We start from the raw sequence: 19,287 nt of genomic DNA, 5'->3' as shown, positions 1-19,287 counted from the left end.
GAGGAAATAAAAACGTGGAATAAGAGAGGCTACTGGGAAATGTCATGGGGTGGGGTGAGAAAACTATTTTAGACAGCATAGGGTTAATAGAAGCTTTCCTGAGGAGGTGATATTTGAGATTAGTCATAAGATCAGAGAAGTCAGCGCTCAGAGGAAAGAGTGTTTCAGGTAGAAGGAACAGCCTTTGTGAAGACCTTGAGGAAGGAAAGAGCTTAATGTGTTTGAGACTCTAAAGAAGGCCAGTGTGGCTGGAACAGGAGTTCAAGCATAGGAACAGGAGAGATGGGGCTGGGTCCGATCACAGTCTTATAGGCCATGTTAAATGATTTGATTTTGTTCAAAGTGAAATGGGAATAATGGGAATGCTTTTAACAGGAGTGTGACATGGTCAGATTTACTTTTTTGAAAGATTGCTCTGGCTATTGTATTGAAAATAGCTGTAGCAAAGTTGGCAGAATTATACACAGATATTGTAATAACTTGAGCAAGAGTCATTAAAGCAGTAGCAGCTGAGAGGAAGAGGCTCAAGATATTTTTGTCGTTGAGTTGATAGGGCTTGGAGGTAGATTAGACACTAGTGATGAGAAGGAAAGAGGGATCAAAAACAGCTCTCGGGGCTTCCCTGGTGGTGCAGTGGTGGAGAGTCCGCCTGCCGATGCAGGGGACATGGGTTCGTGCCCCGGTCTGGGAAGATCCCACATGCCGTGGAGCGGCTGGGCCCATGAGCCATGGCCGCTGAGCCTGTGCGTCCAGAGCCTGTGCTCTGCAACGAGAGAGGCCACAACACTGAGAGGCCCGCGTACCACAAAAAAACAAAAAACAAAAAACAAAACCAGCCCTCGGGTTTGAGCACCCAGTGAATGGTGGTACCATCTATGAGAATATGGAGGACACACAGGAGAAAAACTGGGAGGTTGAGTATTGTAGGCACTGTGTTTGAGACACATGAAATTTGAGATGTCTGTAAGACATTCAGTTGGAGGTATCAACAGGTCTCTGTTTGATATCACAATAAACACGTGAGTCTGGTGCTCAGAGGAGATGTCTGAGTTACAGAGGCACATTTGGAAGTTATCGTCTTGTAGATGGTAGAGGAAACATTCATATGGACATACACCTATTCTGTGGATGGGAAATATCCAGGGTACATAAACAGGTATATTCTACCACAAAGTTACATTTGCCATCTTAGATATCTCAGGTCCTATAAACTTTGAACTTTACTCTAGGATGGGCTTTAGAGCCTAATAGAATTTTGTGGAAACTTCAGGATACATTTGAAGATGGAAGGCTTAATTTGTTTTGAAGACTATGCTCTGCCAGGCAATTGGTGAAGAATCCAGTTAGGATTCTCTAATGCAAAACTCTAGTCCTCCTCAGTTTTGCAATTGTTACCTTGTTTTTGCTATTGGGCCCAATAGATTTTTTTCTTTATTCCTTTCACAGATGGTTGAGGACATCTGTATTAAGCCAAAAATGAGGATCACTGCATTATATTCTTCTTCTTGCCTTTTAGCTGTTATGATAATAATAAAAATTAGCATTTTGGAGTAATCTTTTATACCTTCAAGTTCTTTTTAAAAACACTTACTAATTATTCCTCAGTACACTCTTACGTAAAAGGAAATGCTTTTATGGATGTAAGGATGAGAGAGCAGGTAAATTGATATCATTTTGACAGCTGTTGTTTATTCAAACCATCACTGAAATTGCTAGGTGAAATTTCTTAGCTAGTGAGTACAATACATTTACTTTTAAAAGAACAGAGTGACAAAGAATGAGTTCATGTCCATAGAAAGGTAAATTTCAGTTATTCAAAAAACTGAGACTGAATCCTAAATAGCTGAACTATAGTCTATATAATTATGTAAGAAAATAGCTATACATATAAACATCTACATATATAAAATTTTATATAACTATATATTAACTTAAACCTTTATAACATTATTTATATTATACATAACTATATATACCTTTATATATGATATATAACTATATATATGAAAAGTTTGCCTCTTTTTCAGACTTGGAATGTCAACCATTTCACATAAAATATTTGGAAGAAAACTTTACATCTTCTTAATCAGAACAAACTAAACATAATTTAATATTTTCTAGATGACTTAGGATTATCACTATAAACATACACTATTGCACTGTCCTACAGTAATATGAGACCCACTTCCCAGGAGCTGTGGAAGGTTTTCTTCTGGTTTCTCCATGAGACGGCAAAAGATGGTGGTACTCTTGCCCTTATCTGCTTTCAGTACTTTGCTTCCTGCTCATGCCTGTAACTCTTTTCCTAAATTCTCCTTCATTTACTTATCTCTCATCAGTCTCATGCCCAAGTCGATGCCCAAGGAACCCTATGGGGTAAAAATCAACAAATTTTTTAAAAATGTAAATTTTTTTCTACTTTTTAAAGTTTGTTTTTTTATTGAGCTCCTTTAAGCTCTGTTTAGAGAAGTGAGTTATAATCAGAATAATAGAAATCCATCATATTTATCACGCATACTTACACGAGTACATATCATATTATGCATATCCACATACAAAATGATTATAGATTACTAAGTATAGATTGTCATTTGGATTACCCTCATGGTATCACAAGCCCAAACTCAGACAGTAATATAAAAAGTTGCCTGGAAATAGTGAACTCCATAGAGCCATGAACATGGCTAATTTAGAAATTTGCAATATGGATTTATTCCAGAAATGTGACTATGATTTAATAATTTAAAAAGTTAATAAATAGAATTCACCACATCAGTAGATTAAAGGATAAAAATAATTTTATTATCTCAATAAATGTAAATAAATAGTTGCTAAAATTCAACATATGTCCAGAAAACTAGGAATTTCTAAATCTTACAAAGGCTATCTATTAAAAAATCTACAGAAAACAACATACTTAATAGTGAAATATTGGAAGCTTCCTCCTGAGATTGGGAACAAGAAAAAGATATCCATTCTCACCACTTCTATTTAACATTTGTATTAGAAGTGCAGTAAAACAAGCAAAGAAAAAGGTATAACGGCTAGAAAGGAAGAAGGAAAACTGCTGTTATTCACAATGACATGATTACATTCACAGAAATTTTAAAAACCCTGTAAACAAAATCTTTTTTTTTTTTTTTTTTTTTGCGGTATGCGGGCCTCTCACTGTTGTGGCCTCCCCCGTTGCGGAGCACAGGCTCCGGACGCACAGGCTCCGGACGCGCAGGCTCAGCGGCCATGGCTCACGGGCCCAGCCGCTCCGCGGCATATGGGATCCTCCCAGACCGGGGCACGAACCCGTATCCCCTGCATCGGCAGGCGGACTCTCAACCACTTGCGCCACCAGGGAGGCCCACAAAATCTTAATATTAGAAATAAGGAAGTTAGGTTGCAAGGTATAGATCAATCTATTGTGTTAACAACCAACAAACAATTAAAATTAAATTAAAAACAATATCATTTACAATAGCACCAAAAATCATATAGATAGAAATAAATCTAGTAAAAGCGCACGAAAAACTATATGATATTGCTGAAAGAAATTAAGGAAGGACAAGTAAACAGAATGATTTACCATGTTCATGGATTAGAAAATTTAATATTGATTATATGTCAATTCTCCATAAACTGATCTTTATATTCAATTCAGTCACAGTCACAATTCTAACAAGGTTTTTTTTTTTCTTTCTTTTTGCGGTATGCGGGCCTCTCACTGTTGTGGCCTCTCCCGTTGCGGAGCACAGGCTCCGGATGCGCAGGCCCAGCGGCCATGGCTCACGGGCCCAGCCGCTCCACGGCATATGGGATCCTCCCAGACCGGGGCACGAACCCGTATCCCCTGCATCGGCAGGCGGACTCTCAACCACTGCGCCACCAGGGAGGCCCTCTAACAAGGTTTTTTTGATGGAAATTGACAAGCTGATTCTAAATAGGTAGAAATTCAAAGGACCTAGAATAAGGAAAGAAGTTATAAAAAGAAGAATAAAACTGTACACCTACTAACATACTTCTTTCCTAAGAAGAAATACATATACTAGCATATTAGCTACCTATATCATGTATAGCTAACTATCATATCAAGACTTATAGTAGTTACCTTTCAGGGGATATTGATGGATAGGAACCACAAGGATGCAGGAAACATTCTATGTCTTTACTTGTGTAATAGCTTAGGTATATATTACATATGCAAAAACTAACTAAGCTGAACACTCAAGATTTGTGTATTTTAATATATATAAATTGTATCTCAACTTAAAAATAAAATTGGTCTTTGGGAAGCCTTGTAATCTGGAAAGTGCTTTCTGTCAAAGAGGAGCTCACAGAAAAACATTACAAAGTACACAACAAAGTCCATCTCCAGGAGAGAAAGAATTTACTCCCAAGAACAGGGAACAATACAGTAATAAAAAAAATGTTAAAATAACTGTGTTTAAAACCAGAAGGATAAATAGAAGTTTTATCAAAGAGCTAAATGAATTAGAATCCATAAAACCAAGACAAAATATTTCATGTATGTATGATATATGTATGTATGTATTATGTACGTATGTATGTATCTTTCTCCCTCGCTTCCTCAAGGTCTGTTTAAATCTAAAATCCATGTCTTGCTCCTTTGTTCCAATAAATTGGCTCCATAATCCATTAAAAAATTAAAGAAACGAGTTCAATTCCCATACTGTTGGCACTGAAGTATTTAGAGTTAGGTTTTAGTGAAAGAATTAGTAAATATACATTAGGAAGTTGAATATTTATTATTAAATCTAAGAAAAGTAAATTTACTTTATATTCATACTTAAAGTTCTTTCTGTATATTAATAATACAATAGCCATTAAATATTTTAAAATAGAAACAGTTGAATCCCAAAATTATAAAATTAGTTTATTTTTTAGCTTAAATCATCATCTTTTGGTGCAGGCTGACAACTGCAAGTTGACTTTTTGTGTTTGTCTAAACATAAATATTAATTTTTCTCCATTAAAAAACTAATAATATAATGAACAAATTATGTAAACATGGTCAATATAGTATTTTACCATTTCTGATACCTATACTCCAAAATATTTCATCTACTTTGACTTCTAATTCCGTATGTGTGACCCCAACTGTACAAAGAAAGATTGTAGAATTAGCACTATTTAGTTGCTGTGAAGGAACAGAAATAATATGTTTACAAGATTCCGGGAGTTTGTTGTTCGTATACCAGAATGCTAAATTCTTGGTCATAACAATCGGGTAACATAGCTATAAAAATGAGTCAAGATGCAAATATTGGCCTTATACCCAGAGGATAAATCACTTGAAAACTCAGTAGTACAGTAAACTGACAATTCAGAGGACTTGTCAGGATACATTTTTGTCTTATGATGCAGACAAACCATAAATTCAGACTAGAGAGTACATTTTACCTTTTGTTTTTGTTTTGGAAATTGTTACTGAGGGTGATTTATGGACAATATTTAAAGTAATCTTTTTACATTATTGATGAATTTTATGACTTGAAAATACAGAGTATAGTTTAGTGGCTTTATTTTGTATCCTGAAGATTGTTATGTTAGATAAAGCTGCTCTCAGATCCAGAAGAATAGAATTAATCTCATGCGACCCGACATCTATGCTCTTGTGTTTCCTCCTCGACACTTCATCTATGATTACTCTTAAGTCCTCAACCATGCAGACTTGGTATATTACAGATGAGACAGCCAGGGAAACCCAGGGGTCCAGAGTTAGCTGGGCTGGGGACATATTCCTAGGTTTGGGAAAATTAGTCATTATTAGATAGACTGAAGGAAGAAAAGGCCTTCTTGCATTATCAGCTGGCATTGTAGTATCTGTCTGTCTCACAGTAAAGAAGGAAAATTAATTTTAATTTTTACACATTTTGGGGTGGTATTCTGAGTTGGGTTACTTCTAGATGTCTAGTTGTATCTGCTGGGAAGGAAAGGGCATTTATTTTGGATCTGAGACTTGGGTGATATCCAATTAGGAAACCCCTACTCCCCATATTATTCAACCCCTGAAAGCACACTACTTTAATAATAATAATAATAATAATAATAATAATAGTAATAATGGAAGTTATTTATTGAGCACTGACACTGACTAGGAGAATTTTGCCTTAACCTAGTTGATTAAATGAAGTTAATCAATGTGGACTTGTTTCAGTTTAAGGTTTTTTGTGATTTTGTTTGGTTTTTGCATATATTGTATTTATAAAATATATTCATATTTATGTTGCAAATACACATAAACATCATGTTTTAGAACAAATGTACAGTGGTTGTGCTACATTGATACACAATTTAGATACTTTTTTCCTTTATGCTCTATGTGGGTCCAGGGCAGTGTTGTTATTTGAGTTGTATTTGAAACTGGTATCACTTATTATCAGTTTTGTAATCTTGGGCCCGTCACTTTACCTAATGAAGATGATAATTGTGCCGACTTTGTTGGGTTATTGTGACACATTTATGAAAATGTGTGACAAGGAACGATATACAACAACAGACTGCTGTTAAAATTCTTTTTAACATTTTCACAAGGCAAGTCTTCAGAGATCAGGGATCGTATTTCTAGAGAAGTCTCTTGGTAAAATTCCCAATATTGCACAATGTGCCAGAAGGCTTCTGATAAATGCTGTTTGATTGCTTGATTCTGAATGATCAGGTAAGGGCGATTCAGAATTTAGGAGCTTTCTGGTGCTATAGATGAATGAGTCAGTAGAATGTAAAGTGATAATAAATTCAAAGATTTCATGGCATAATTTAGTAGCTTTTCAATGATCTGCTAGCTGTTCTTTGATTATGGTGTTGTCCTGCCTTAACCAAATTTACTACTGACATTAAGTCGGGAAATTAAATTCCTGTGATTATCAACATCCTATTGCTTAGCATCAAAACGAGAGCTCTCTGTTTGGTAGGAGTGGGTTTCTCATCATAGACCTTAAACCTTAGAACAGGGAGGACTGTCACTTTTAGGGGAGCATCATGGAAGTGTTCTGTTGATTGTGGAAATGTTAGCAGGTGTTCAAAGATATTTTTATTCCTATGTTTCCTCTGCAAACTAAGCTCTCTGCCAATATATACACAATCTCACACTTATCAAATTAAAAAAAAGAAAATAACAACACAGAATAGTGGGATGGCATGGAAGGGAATGTCACCGTCATATACTCAACTTCATTTCTGAAGAAATAGAAGACCTCCATGTTTTAACTTTGAGCGTCTTCTAATTTTTCTCTCTAGAATAATCATTGTGGTTCCATTTTAGGCCCTGGCATCAAATTCTCCTTGGATTTTTTGACCATCTTGTTTACTCAGAAATGCTAATGTCTTTCAATTAGCTAATCTAAAATTTATATAAGAAGTTCTTTAATTTTCTTGTCACTTCTTCAGCTATATAACTGGATAAACAGGGGTAATCCTTTGTTTTTATTTAGTTTTAAGGCTTTCTGTTACTCTCTGTGCTCCAACTTTTCTAGAATCATGTGCCTGATTTAAAGTTTAACTTTTAACTTCAAAATGAATTCAAAATACGTTTCTTTGATAATTCATAATATGCCCTTGAGATTATTTTGAAAAATGGCTCACATGGGTAGAAAAATACATATATATATTTATTTATAATATATATCTTTATACATAATTTTCTATATATTTCTATATAAATATATTCATCTAAAATTGCATATACATTTAAATATTATTCATATTTATATAACAAACTCATATGAAAAGCAAGAAATATGTGTAATAGCAAGTATTGTATAGAGATATTAATCCCATGGAGTAGGAGACTGGATTGCACTGATATTTTTAAGATACAAATTACACGTTACAAGAATTCTAGCCTTCTCTATTTTACACAGGGAGAAACAGAAGAATCAGACTCTAATTTAGCCATATGTATTGTGTTCCCAAGATTTACTTTAATTCCTGGGAATCCTGGAAAGAGACAAGGAAGACTGAATGCCATTGCCTTTCAGATTTTTCTCTCCTTTTCAATTCATTTCCTTTGAATTTATTTTTGGAAAGTGGTATAGGGTGTATTAGAAACTTAGCATGGTTGGGAGTTAAGCCATTGTTGAGCCCTCTCTTTCCCCTCTAATGAGCATCAGAATAATCCTTAATTTCTGAGACTCTTTATTTTTATCTGCATCTCCTCTTTTCTCCTCCATTCTTTTTTTCCTTGCGTAGATTCTTTTTGTTGTTCTGCCACCATCACGCTTTACAGAAAAATTTAAAAGGCAGTTTTATTAACATTAGTGTAGTACAGCCCACAGATTGCCTATGCAAATGACATTCTTTCCTACTTCCTTAGAAGAAAGCCCAGAATTTACTCCAAGCAGTGATGTATGTCTACGTAAAGTCTCCAGGTCACAGCTTGCAGATATGGTGGCCATGAGATGTTACTGGGTAGAGATTCCCAAAAGACTCCTCACAGGGCCTGACTTGGTAGGAGGTGTGCCCTTTGCCACCCCCTTTCATCCCTCTTCCTGCCAGGAATGCAGATGGAATGGACAGTAAGGTGACCCTGAGCAAGGAAGCCATGTTCTACTGGTGGAACCGAAAGGTATGAGAAGCCTCAGCCACTGGTAACCCTGGACCTGCCAGCCTCCAGATTCCCTTCCTCCAGACCTCAGTCAAGTGAGAGAAATAAATCTTTGTCTTGCTTAGGCCATGTACTGGGATTTTCTATGGTATGCTGCAAAATTAAATCCTGTATATGCACATGTACACATAATACAGGATTTGATTTGGGTGGATATCAGAGAATATCCAAAAGTATTTCAAAAAATTTAAATGTCTATACTGAATAGAATGTGTGTGTATACATATAATATACTATATATATAATATATAATATATATACATATATGTGTATATATACATATGTGTACATACATGTATATTCAATGTAAAAATTTGTTAGAATATGAAAGAGCATAAAACATTTAAGTAGAAACCACTTGTGACTCTATTACACAGAGACATACATTGTTAAAAATGTGTTTCCTTCTATTCTTATTTTGTGAGATTTTTTTTTTACAAAATTGAGATCTTCCTTTATTTACTTTATATCCTTTTATATCCTGTGTTTTTTCACTTACAATTATACCATATCATTAAATATTCTTTCAGAATCTGATTTTAATAATCACATACTTGTCCATCTTTTGGATCCACTGCAGTTGATTTACCTAATCTCCAGTTGTTGGATATTTAAATTGTCTCCAATGTTTTTTTTTTTTTCTTTTTGCGGTATGCGGGCCTCTCACTGTTGTGGCCTCTCCCATTGCGGAGCACAGGCTCCGGACGCGCAGGCCCAGCGGCCATGGCTCACGGGCCCAGCCGCTCCGCGGCATATGGGATCCTCCCAGACCGGGGCACGAACCTGTATCCCCTGCATCGGCAGGCGGACTCTTAACCACTGCGCCACCAGGGAGGCCCGTCTCCAATGTTTTGCTAGACTAATTTTTAAATCAATCTTTCCATACTTTTATGAGTATGTCTTTAGAATAAATTTATGAAAATGACATGTTAATCATAGTTTAAAATGACACAAACATTTCTTAAATCCTTGACAAATTTTGTCAAATGGTATTATACAAAGAACATTCTCTTCATCACTAATATAGAGTACTGCCATTTAAAATGTCTTGTGTAACTTGATTGATAAAAAGTTGCCTCTCTTTTTTAAGAAGATGTGCTTATTTGATTACTAGTGAAATCAAATCTTTTTCATACATTTTTTGGAAATTATCAGTTTTTCTTATCAGTTTATAAAAGTACATTGCAGATTAAGGATGTTGACAATTTGGGTTGAATATGCATTGTGTTGTCTGGTGCAATGTTGGCACCTAGTAAGTTCTGACAAATGTTTCTTGATTTGGGGCATTTTTCCTTTAATATTTAAAGGTAGGAACACAGGAAAGTGGTACATTTTGGTTTGTGGTAGAATATAAAAAGGAGACATTCTGTTTTGGATAAGTTGTTTTGGGGTGTTGATTGGGCATCTAAGTAGGAGTTGACCACACAGCAGTCTCTGGGAAGGTGTATGGGCACCACTCATGCTGTATGGAGAAAATATTGGAACATTTACTTGTGTTTATTTTTAATTTTTTATAAGGAATTAAGCTTTACAAAGTGTCACCTATGGATGGGCACTGGCTGCCCTGTGTGGTCCCTACATTTTTCACCAGGATGGGTTATACACAGTAAGTAAGATTTCCTGCACAGAGAGTTTAGTTTTGCCCTGAGAATTGGGCTGACAGAGGTCCCTCACATGTCTAATCAGGGCCCTGCCACACAGTAACATTACTAGATAAATGGATTTACAGAGCTAATTATTGAGTTTTAATAAATATACCTCAAAAATGGAAAAGAGGTTTAAATATTAATATGGAAATTAAACTTGAAAATGATATCAATAATATAAGAACCTGTGCACACAAGAAACTGTCAGAGTGACACTCGTGGTAGGAGCTCTTTGTCAGCCTCACTCCATGGTTAGAAACAGCGACCATCTGCTTAGATCTAACAAGGTCCACCAGATACTTTCACATTATCCAGATGTAAGTTTTATAATAACAGTAAGTGAGAAAATAACCGCCTTTTGTACTATACAGAAAATATATTGAAAATAAACATCTGGATATCTTTTCACCATTTAGCAATATGTGCCATTGATATAAATATATATACGTACTTATACACACACACACCCTCTACACACATTTAAGAAAATTGGAAACAGAATTTTCTAGCTAATTTAAAAATATTTCGTTATTGGATATTTGAAACCACTTATGAAAAATATAAAGTAACACTGTCTAATGAGTTTTCAAGGACAGTCGGATGAAATCAGAGAAAAAGCATATTTACCAGTTGAATATTTGCTTTAATTGACTGCCATGGCCAAATAAAAAATGTCTCACATAAATATCAAAATAAATTGAATTTCAAAACGGACCTGGAATCTAATTAATGTATAAAAAATATTAAACCAAGGTTTTCAAAAATAAGGCAACATATTTCATCTCATTGTATTCAATATATTTGGACAGAGTGGATAAGTAAAAGTTAAAAATACTGAAAGTGTTATATTGAAAATATTTAATCTCATTGTAAAATGATTTTATCTTTGCACAAGTGTTATAATATATGCAATATATTAATATATTAGTCCTTCAAAAACTTATACAGATAGGGGAACATTAAGCTCAGAGACCACTGGAAATAAAAATATAAGATTGCCGTTTTTAAGATATTGGGTAATTAAAGTCATTAGGGATTGCTTATCAAATGAGAAAAGGACTAATCAGACAGTTCCTCTATCTCATGACCATTTAGAATCAAATTATAGAGAGGAAGCCTAGAGGATGCATAATCCACAGAATCGATACTAGAAAGCAGGGTGAAAATGCAAAGGGCTTTGTGCCCAGAAGCCCTCACCTTCAATTCTGCTTCCACTATTCCTAGTTGTACAATTCTGGGCAATTTATTTCTCAGAAATTTAGGCTCAATATGTGTAAAATGTAAATAACACCTAATTCTTAGAATTACTCTGAGCGTTTCTGAGATAACCTGTGGAGGATACTTAGCCTCCCGCCTGGCACACTATAGGTGCTCAACCTATGGCAGTTTTTCTCACAGCATCTTTACAGGTACATTTTCAGTAGCCCGTTTGCTCAGTGTGATGTTATTGCTAGAGAAACTGGATATCCTACTAATTACCAGAAGAGGATGAATTTCATTTGAGAATAGGAGTCACTACCATTTCTTTTGTTTTATTTTCATTACTACACTGATGTGAACTAGTATTTACTCCAATCTTGTGATTTTGGATGGATATATTTCTGGTTGGTGGATAGGGTTATAAAAGATTCCTATTACCTATAGTAGGCTCCAAAAGGCATTTGTGTTTTATATCTGATCCTAGTCCATCTTGCATTTAAATCCTTTTATTAGACTTCACATCCTTTTGTTTTTCCTCTGTGCTGTTTATTAAATCATATTGCTTTATGATAGTATCCCCATGTACTCTTATCTTGCCCTTGCACCTCTCCACCCATCCCACTGTGATCAAGACACTACTTTTAGACCATCTATTTTTTAGACATAACATGGTAATGAACAGTGCTGCTGGCTGCCCTACCAGGAAATCTTGAAAACATCTTCTGTAGGCTTTGTAGTCTATCCACAGATGCTAGGAAATTCATATTTTATCAACCTCCTAGGGTCCAAATGGTACTCAGAAAATGCAGCTTTCAACTGAGCTTTGTGATTAATTGTTGCTATCAGTCATTTGTCAGCAGAAATGGTGCCTTCACTTTTAGCTTTTCACCATAAATCAAAAGTCTGAGGAGTGCCCTGGCGGTCCAGTGGTTGGGACTCTGGGCTTCCACAGCAGGGGGTGTGGGTTCAATCCCTGGTTGGAGAACTAAGATACCACATGCTGAGAGGCAAAAAAATAATTAAAAATAAATAAAAATAAAATTAAAAGAAAGATCTACATTTAAAAAAAAAGTCTGGATGAAGACAATCAAGAGGATGAGGGTAAGGGTAATGGTAGCTGATCTGAGCCTCCACCTAGAGATCCCTGGATGTCCCCTTCCTACTCAAGTCTTTCCTGTCTCCTGGAAGTGTCCTTTCCTTGTGACTCTTACAGACCTCTGTGGTTGTTATCTCTGCCAGCCTCCTCTGAAGCCCTGGGGCCTTGCTGACGTCCACCCCTGAAACCCCATGACATAGATGGGAGGGAAGTAGAAACCATCTGCAAGAGCAGCTCTTTTTTTATAATTTTTTATTGAGATATAATTGATATATAACATTGTATAAGTTTATGGTGTACAATGTGTGGAATTGATACATTTGTCTATCACAATATAATTACCACTGTAGCATTAGCTAACACCTCCAACATGTCCCACCATTGTCATTTCTTGTTTGTGATAAGAACACTTAAGATGAATTTCTTAGCAACTTTGAAGTATATAATACAGTATTGTTAGCTACAATCACAGTGCTGGGCACTAGGTCTTCAGAACGTATTCATCTTCTAGCTGCAAGTTTATGCCCTTTGAACAATATTTCCCCAATTCCTCCATCCACAGTCCCTGGTAACCCCCATTCTGCTCTCTGTTTCTACAAATACAGTATGATGTCACATGTATGTGGAATCTAAAAATGAGGCTGTATTTTCTGTGGTGGGAAAAAAAGATTTTTTAAATTCCATTTTAAAAACTTTCAAATGGAATGGGCTTTGCTTATTTATTTATTTATTTAACACACTACTAGTATTATGTATTTTATTTATTTCTATCTCCATTTCTCCAAGATCTTAGGGCAAACTCTGTAGGACTGACCCAAGGGAAAAATGAGAGCAATGCTCACATTATTATACCCCAAGTCAGTTGTTCTTATATCTGGCTGTACATCAAAATCATTTGGAAAATGTTTTTCTCTTTAATTAATTAATTAATTTTTATAGACGTATAGTTGACTTATAATATTAGTTTCAGGTGTGAGACATAATGATTCAATATTTTAGTGATTACACTCCATATAAAGTTATTACAAATTAAAGGCTATATTTCCCTGTGCTGTACAATACATAATTGTTACTTATTTATTTTGTCCATAGTAGTTATTATCTCTTAATCTCCTACACCTGTCTTGCCCCAGTCCCTTTCCCTCTCCCAACTGGTAACCACTAGTTTGTTCTCTATATCTGAGTCTGTTTCTCTTTTATTATATTCATTCATTTATTTTATTTCTTAGCTTCTACATATAAGTGATAACATGCAGTGTTTTTTTTTCTCTGTCTGACTTATTTCACTAAGCATGATACCCTCTAGGTCCATACATGCTGTTGCAAATGGCAAAATTTTATTTCTTTTTATCCTGAGTAATATTACATTGTGCAAATATATAACACACCTTTTTTATTCATTCCTCTGTTGATGGACACTGAGGTTGCTTCTGTATCTTGGCTATTGTAAATTATGTTGCTATGAATTTTGGGGTGCATGTATCTTTTCAAATTAGTGGGGGTTTTTTTGGGTTTTTTTCAGATAAATACCCAGCAGTGAGCTTGCTGGGTTATACGGTACTTCTATTTTCAGTTTTTTGAGAAAACTCCATACTGTTTTCCACAGTGGCTGCAGCAATTTACATTCCCACCAACAGTGTAGGAGGGTTCCCTTTTCTCCACACCCTCACCAACATTGGTTATTTGTATTCTTTTTGGTTATGGCCATTCTGACAAGTGTGAGGTGATATTTCATTGTGGTTTTGATTTGCATTTCCCTTATGATTAGTGATGTTGAACATCTTTTCATATGCCTGTTGGTCATCTGTATATCTTCTTTGGAAAAATGTCTATTAAAGATCTTCTGTCAATTTTTTAATCAGGTTGTTTATTTTTTTGATGTTGAGTTATATGAGCTGTTTTTTATATTTTGGATATTAACCCCTTATTATTTGTAAATGTTTTCTCCCATTCAGAGGTTGTCTTTTTGTTTTTTCAATGGTTTCCTCTGCAGTGCAAAAGCCTTTAGGTTTAATTAGGTCCCATTTATTTATTTTTGCTTTTGTTTCATCTGCCTTAGGAGATCAAAAAAAATATTGCTATGATTTATATCAAAGAGCATTCTGCCTATGTTCTTTTATAGGAGTTTTATGGTTTATGGCCTTACATTTAGGTTATTAATCCATTTTGAGTATATAGTGTGAGAAAATTGTCTAATTTCATTATCTTATATGCAGCTGTCCAGGTTTCCTAGCACCATTTATTGGAGAGAATGTCTTTTCTCCATTGTGTATTCTGGCCTCCTTTATCACAGATTAACTGACCATGAGTGCATGGGTTTATTTCTGGGCTCTCTATTCTGTTCCATTGATCTATGTGGCTGTTTTTATAGCAGTATCATGCTGTTTTGACTACTGTAGCTTTGTAGTGTAGTCTGAAATCAGGGATCATGATACCTCCAGCTCTGTGCTTTTTTTCTCAACTTACTTTGGCAGTTTGGGGACTTTTGTGGTTCTATATAAATTTTAGGATTATTTGTCTAGTTCTGTGAAAAATATCATAGGTATTTTGATGGGGATTGCATTAAACTAGTGTATTTCTTTGGTAGTATGGAAAGTTTAATAATATTAATTCTTCAAATCCATAAACATAGGCTATCTTTACATTTCTTTGCGTCATCTTCAATTTCCTTCATCAGTGTTTTATAGTTTTCAGCGTACAGGTATTTTACCTACTTGGTTAAGTTTATTCCTATGTATTTTATTCTTTTTGATGTGATTTTATGTGGGATTGTTTTTTTGCTTTCTCTTTCTGATAGTTCACTATTAGTGTATAGAAAAGCAACAGATTTCTGTATATTAATCTTGTACCCTGCAACTTTACTGAATTCACTTATTAGTTCTAATTATTTTTTTGGTGGAGACTTTAGAGTTTTCTATATCTATATCGTGTCATCTGCAAATAGTGACAGTTTTACTTCTTCTCTTCCCACTTGGATGCATTTTATTTCTTTTTCTTGTCTAATTGTTATGTCTGGGACTTCCAATATTATGTTAAATAGAAGTGATGAGAATGGGTATTCTTTTCTTGTTCCTCACTTTAGAGGAAAAGATTTCAGCTTTCCATCATTGAATATAATGTTAGCTGCATGTTTGTCATAAATAGCATTTATTATATTGAAATATAATATATGCTCCCTCTACACCAATTTTAATGAGAGTTTCTTTTCTTTTTTTTCTTTCTTTTTTTTTCTTTCTTTTTTTTTTTTGCGGTACATGGGCCTCTCACTGCTGTGGCCTCTTGTGTTGCTCCAGGCTCCGGACGTGCAGGTTCAGCGGCCATGGCTCATGGGCCTAGCTGCTCTGTGGCATGTGGGATCTTCCCAGACCGGGTCACATACCTGTGTCCCCTGCATCAGCAGGTGGACTCTCAACGACTGCGCCACCAGGGAAGCCCTTGATGAGAGTTTTTATCATGAATGGATAGTAATTTTTTGTCAAATGCTTCTTCTGCATCTATTGAGATGATCATGTGCTTTTTATCCTTGCTTTTGTTAATGTGGTGTATCATATTGATAGATTTGCAGATATTGAACCATCCTTGCAGCCCTGGGATGAATCCCACTTATCATGGTGTATGATCCCTTTTATATATTGTTGAATTTGGTTAGCTAATATTTTGCTGAGGAATTTTGCACCTACAGTCAGTAGGGATATTGACCTGTAATTTTCTTTTTTTGTAATGTCTTTGTCTGGTTTTGGTATCAGGGTAATGTCTGCATAGAATGGATTAGGAAGTGTTTTATTCTCTTCATTTTATTGGAATAGTTTAAGGAGGATAGGTATTAGCTCTTCTTTATATATTTTGTAGAATTCCCCTGTGAAGCTGTCCAGTCCTGGACTTTTCTTTTCTGGAAGTTTTTTGGTTATGATTTCAATTCCACCACTAGTGATGGGTCTGTTCAGATTACCTATTTCCTCCTGATTCAGTCTTGGAAGCTTGTATGTTTCTAGAAATTTGTCCATTTCTTCTATGTTGTCCAATTTGTTGGCATATAACTGTTCATAGTATTCTTTTATGTTTTTTTTGTACCTCTGTGATATCAGTTGTTATTTGTCCTCTTTCATTTCTTATTTCATTTATTTGGGGCCTCTCTCTTTTTTTTTCTTGGTGATCCTGGCTAAGGTTTATCAATTTTGTTTTTCTTTAAAAAAATACACCTCTTGGTTTCACTGATCTTTTCTATTTTTTGTCACTACTTTATTTATTTCCTCTCTAATTTTTATTACTCCCTTCCTTCTGCTTACTTTGGGCTTTGTTTGTTCTTCACTTTCTAATTCCTTTAAATGGTAGGTTAGATTGTTTATTTGAGATTTTTTCTATTTCTTGAGGTAGGCATGTATTGCTATAAACTTCTCTGTTAGAAGCTTTTGTTGCATTCCACAGATTTTGGAAAGAGCTGTTTCCATTTTCATTTGTCTCAAGGTATTTTCTGATTTCCTCTTTGATTTCTTCACTGACCATTTGGTTTCTTAGTAGAATGTTGCTTAGTCTCTATGTGTTTATGTCTTTCCCATTTTTCTTCCTGTAATTAATTTCTAGTTTCAAACTGTCGTGGTCAGAAAAAAAATCTAATATAATGCATATCTTCTTAAATTTGTTGAGACTTGTTTTGTGGCCTAACATGTGATCTACCCTAGAGAATGTTTCATGTGTACATGAAAAGAATGTGTATCCTGCTGCTTTTAGGTGGAATGTCCTGTAGATATCTAAGTCAAACTGGTCTATTGTGTCATTTAAGACCATTGTTTCTTCATTGATTTTCTGTCTGGATGATCTGTCCATTGATGTCAGTGGGTGTTAAAGTCCCAGACTATTATGGTATATATTATTGTACATTTTTCTCTTTGTGTCTCTTACTATTTGCTTTATATATTTAGGTGCTCCAGTATTGGGTGCATATATGTTGAGTGTAATAGCCTCTTCTTGTATTGATCCCTTTATCATTGTATAATACCCTTCTTTGTCTTTTGTTATAGACTTTCTTTAAAAGTCTACTTGGTCAGATATGAGTATTGCTATCCCTGCTTTATTGTCTTTTCCATTTGCATGAAATATCTTTTTCCTTCCCCTCAAATTCAGTCTGTGTGTGTCTTTAGCTCTGAGGTGAGTCTCTTGTAAGCAGCACATAGATTTCTCTTTTTAAAACTAATCATCCACCCTATGTCTTTTGTTTGGAGCATTTACTCCACTGACATTTAAAATGATATTGATAGGTATGGACTTCTTGCCCTTTTGCTACTTGAGTGTTTTCTTCATGAGAAGAAAACAGCCCCATGTCAGTCCCACTGGTTTTCTAACCAGTATGTGGACTCCTCTTTTCTGGTGATGAACCCCAGGGCTGGGTGCCCAATGTGTGGCTCAAGCCATTCACTCCCCAGGGTGGTTCTCCAGCTGTGAATTTCCCTTTTCCTCTGAGTCCCCTCCCAGGGACCCAGGTCCTGACCTGATGGCTTCTCCTCCCTTCCTACCTGATTCTGTGTAAATCTTTCTTACAGCCTTGGTAGTACAGGACTCTTTCTGCCAGTCTCCAGGTTATTTTCAGTGAGAAATGTAGAGGTAGATGATTTTTGATGTGTTTGTGGAGGGAGGTGAGTTCCATGTCCTCTTACTCTCTCATTGTGATCTCTCTGGGAAAGTTTTTTCTTTCTTTAATTCTATGTTTTGGAGCCTAAACTTAAGCTCCCAAAACTTACTGAATGCAAATGTCAAGGGTGGGACCCAAGAATCCCACCTAACCCTTCACCTATGAGTGACAGCCAGTGAGTGTTTCTGAACCGCGTTCAAGTACCATATTTTCCTCCTGCCTCAGAGTAATGTCTATGCCTGTTTTCTCCCTGATTCTCTCTACAATCTCCTTCTTGGAGCTTTTCCATCACTGGCCTTCAAATCTCTCCTCCTTCATCACACATGCTTGCATTAGTTAGAACAAGGAGATTAAAGTTAAGGTATAATTGTGAGGACAAATACAAATTTAAAATAAGAGACCCAGTTCCGTCTGTAGAAAATAAGGGAAGAAACTTTCCCCCCTCTAGTTTTTAGAGCATTTAGTTTAGTAAGCTCTTCTTTCTTTAAAATTTTATAAATACATTTGAGTACTAGATAGGCCTTTTGTTAGCTTTATTACCCAGGAATGACTTTCTCAAGGACCTGGGAACCATCCTTTGGAATGTAAATATCAAGAGCAATACTGCCCAGTCTCTCCATCTCTGTGGGAGGGCTAGAGCCTAACTTTGGGGGTGCCCGGCTACAAGTTGCAAAACAGCCTCCTGTCACAAAAAGATTAGATTGTTTTCCCCTGGAAAAAGCCAATTATCTAACACAGATGGTCACCCCAATAACCAGGTACAGTCAGGATGAACTCTGTGTAACAAATTGTGCTGTCGAGTCTTCTTATGTAAGCACTAGTTATTATCTTGCAAACATATGGAATGGGCTGTATCTGCTAGGCTGTATAAAGGGTGAGATTTCTCTGTCTTTGTATCTATTAGTGGACTGCCTGTGATGCACATCACAGTCTGGTTTAATGCTTATTCCATAATAAAACAGTTTTCTTTCTCCTCTCCCTTTCTGGGAAGCTTTTCTGGGTTGGGAGAAGATTTTTTTTTATTTTTTATTTTTTTGACTATGTTGGGTCTTCATTGTTGTGTGTGGGCTTTCTCTAGTTGAGGCAAGCGCGGGCTACTCTTCAC

The sequence above is a fragment of the Mesoplodon densirostris genome, chromosome 12 (genome assembly GCF_025265405.1).
Source record: "Mesoplodon densirostris isolate mMesDen1 chromosome 12, mMesDen1 primary haplotype, whole genome shotgun sequence".
In the NCBI taxonomy this organism is placed as follows: Eukaryota; Metazoa; Chordata; class Mammalia; order Artiodactyla; family Ziphiidae; genus Mesoplodon; species Mesoplodon densirostris.
This window is presented reverse-complemented; position numbering follows the sequence as displayed.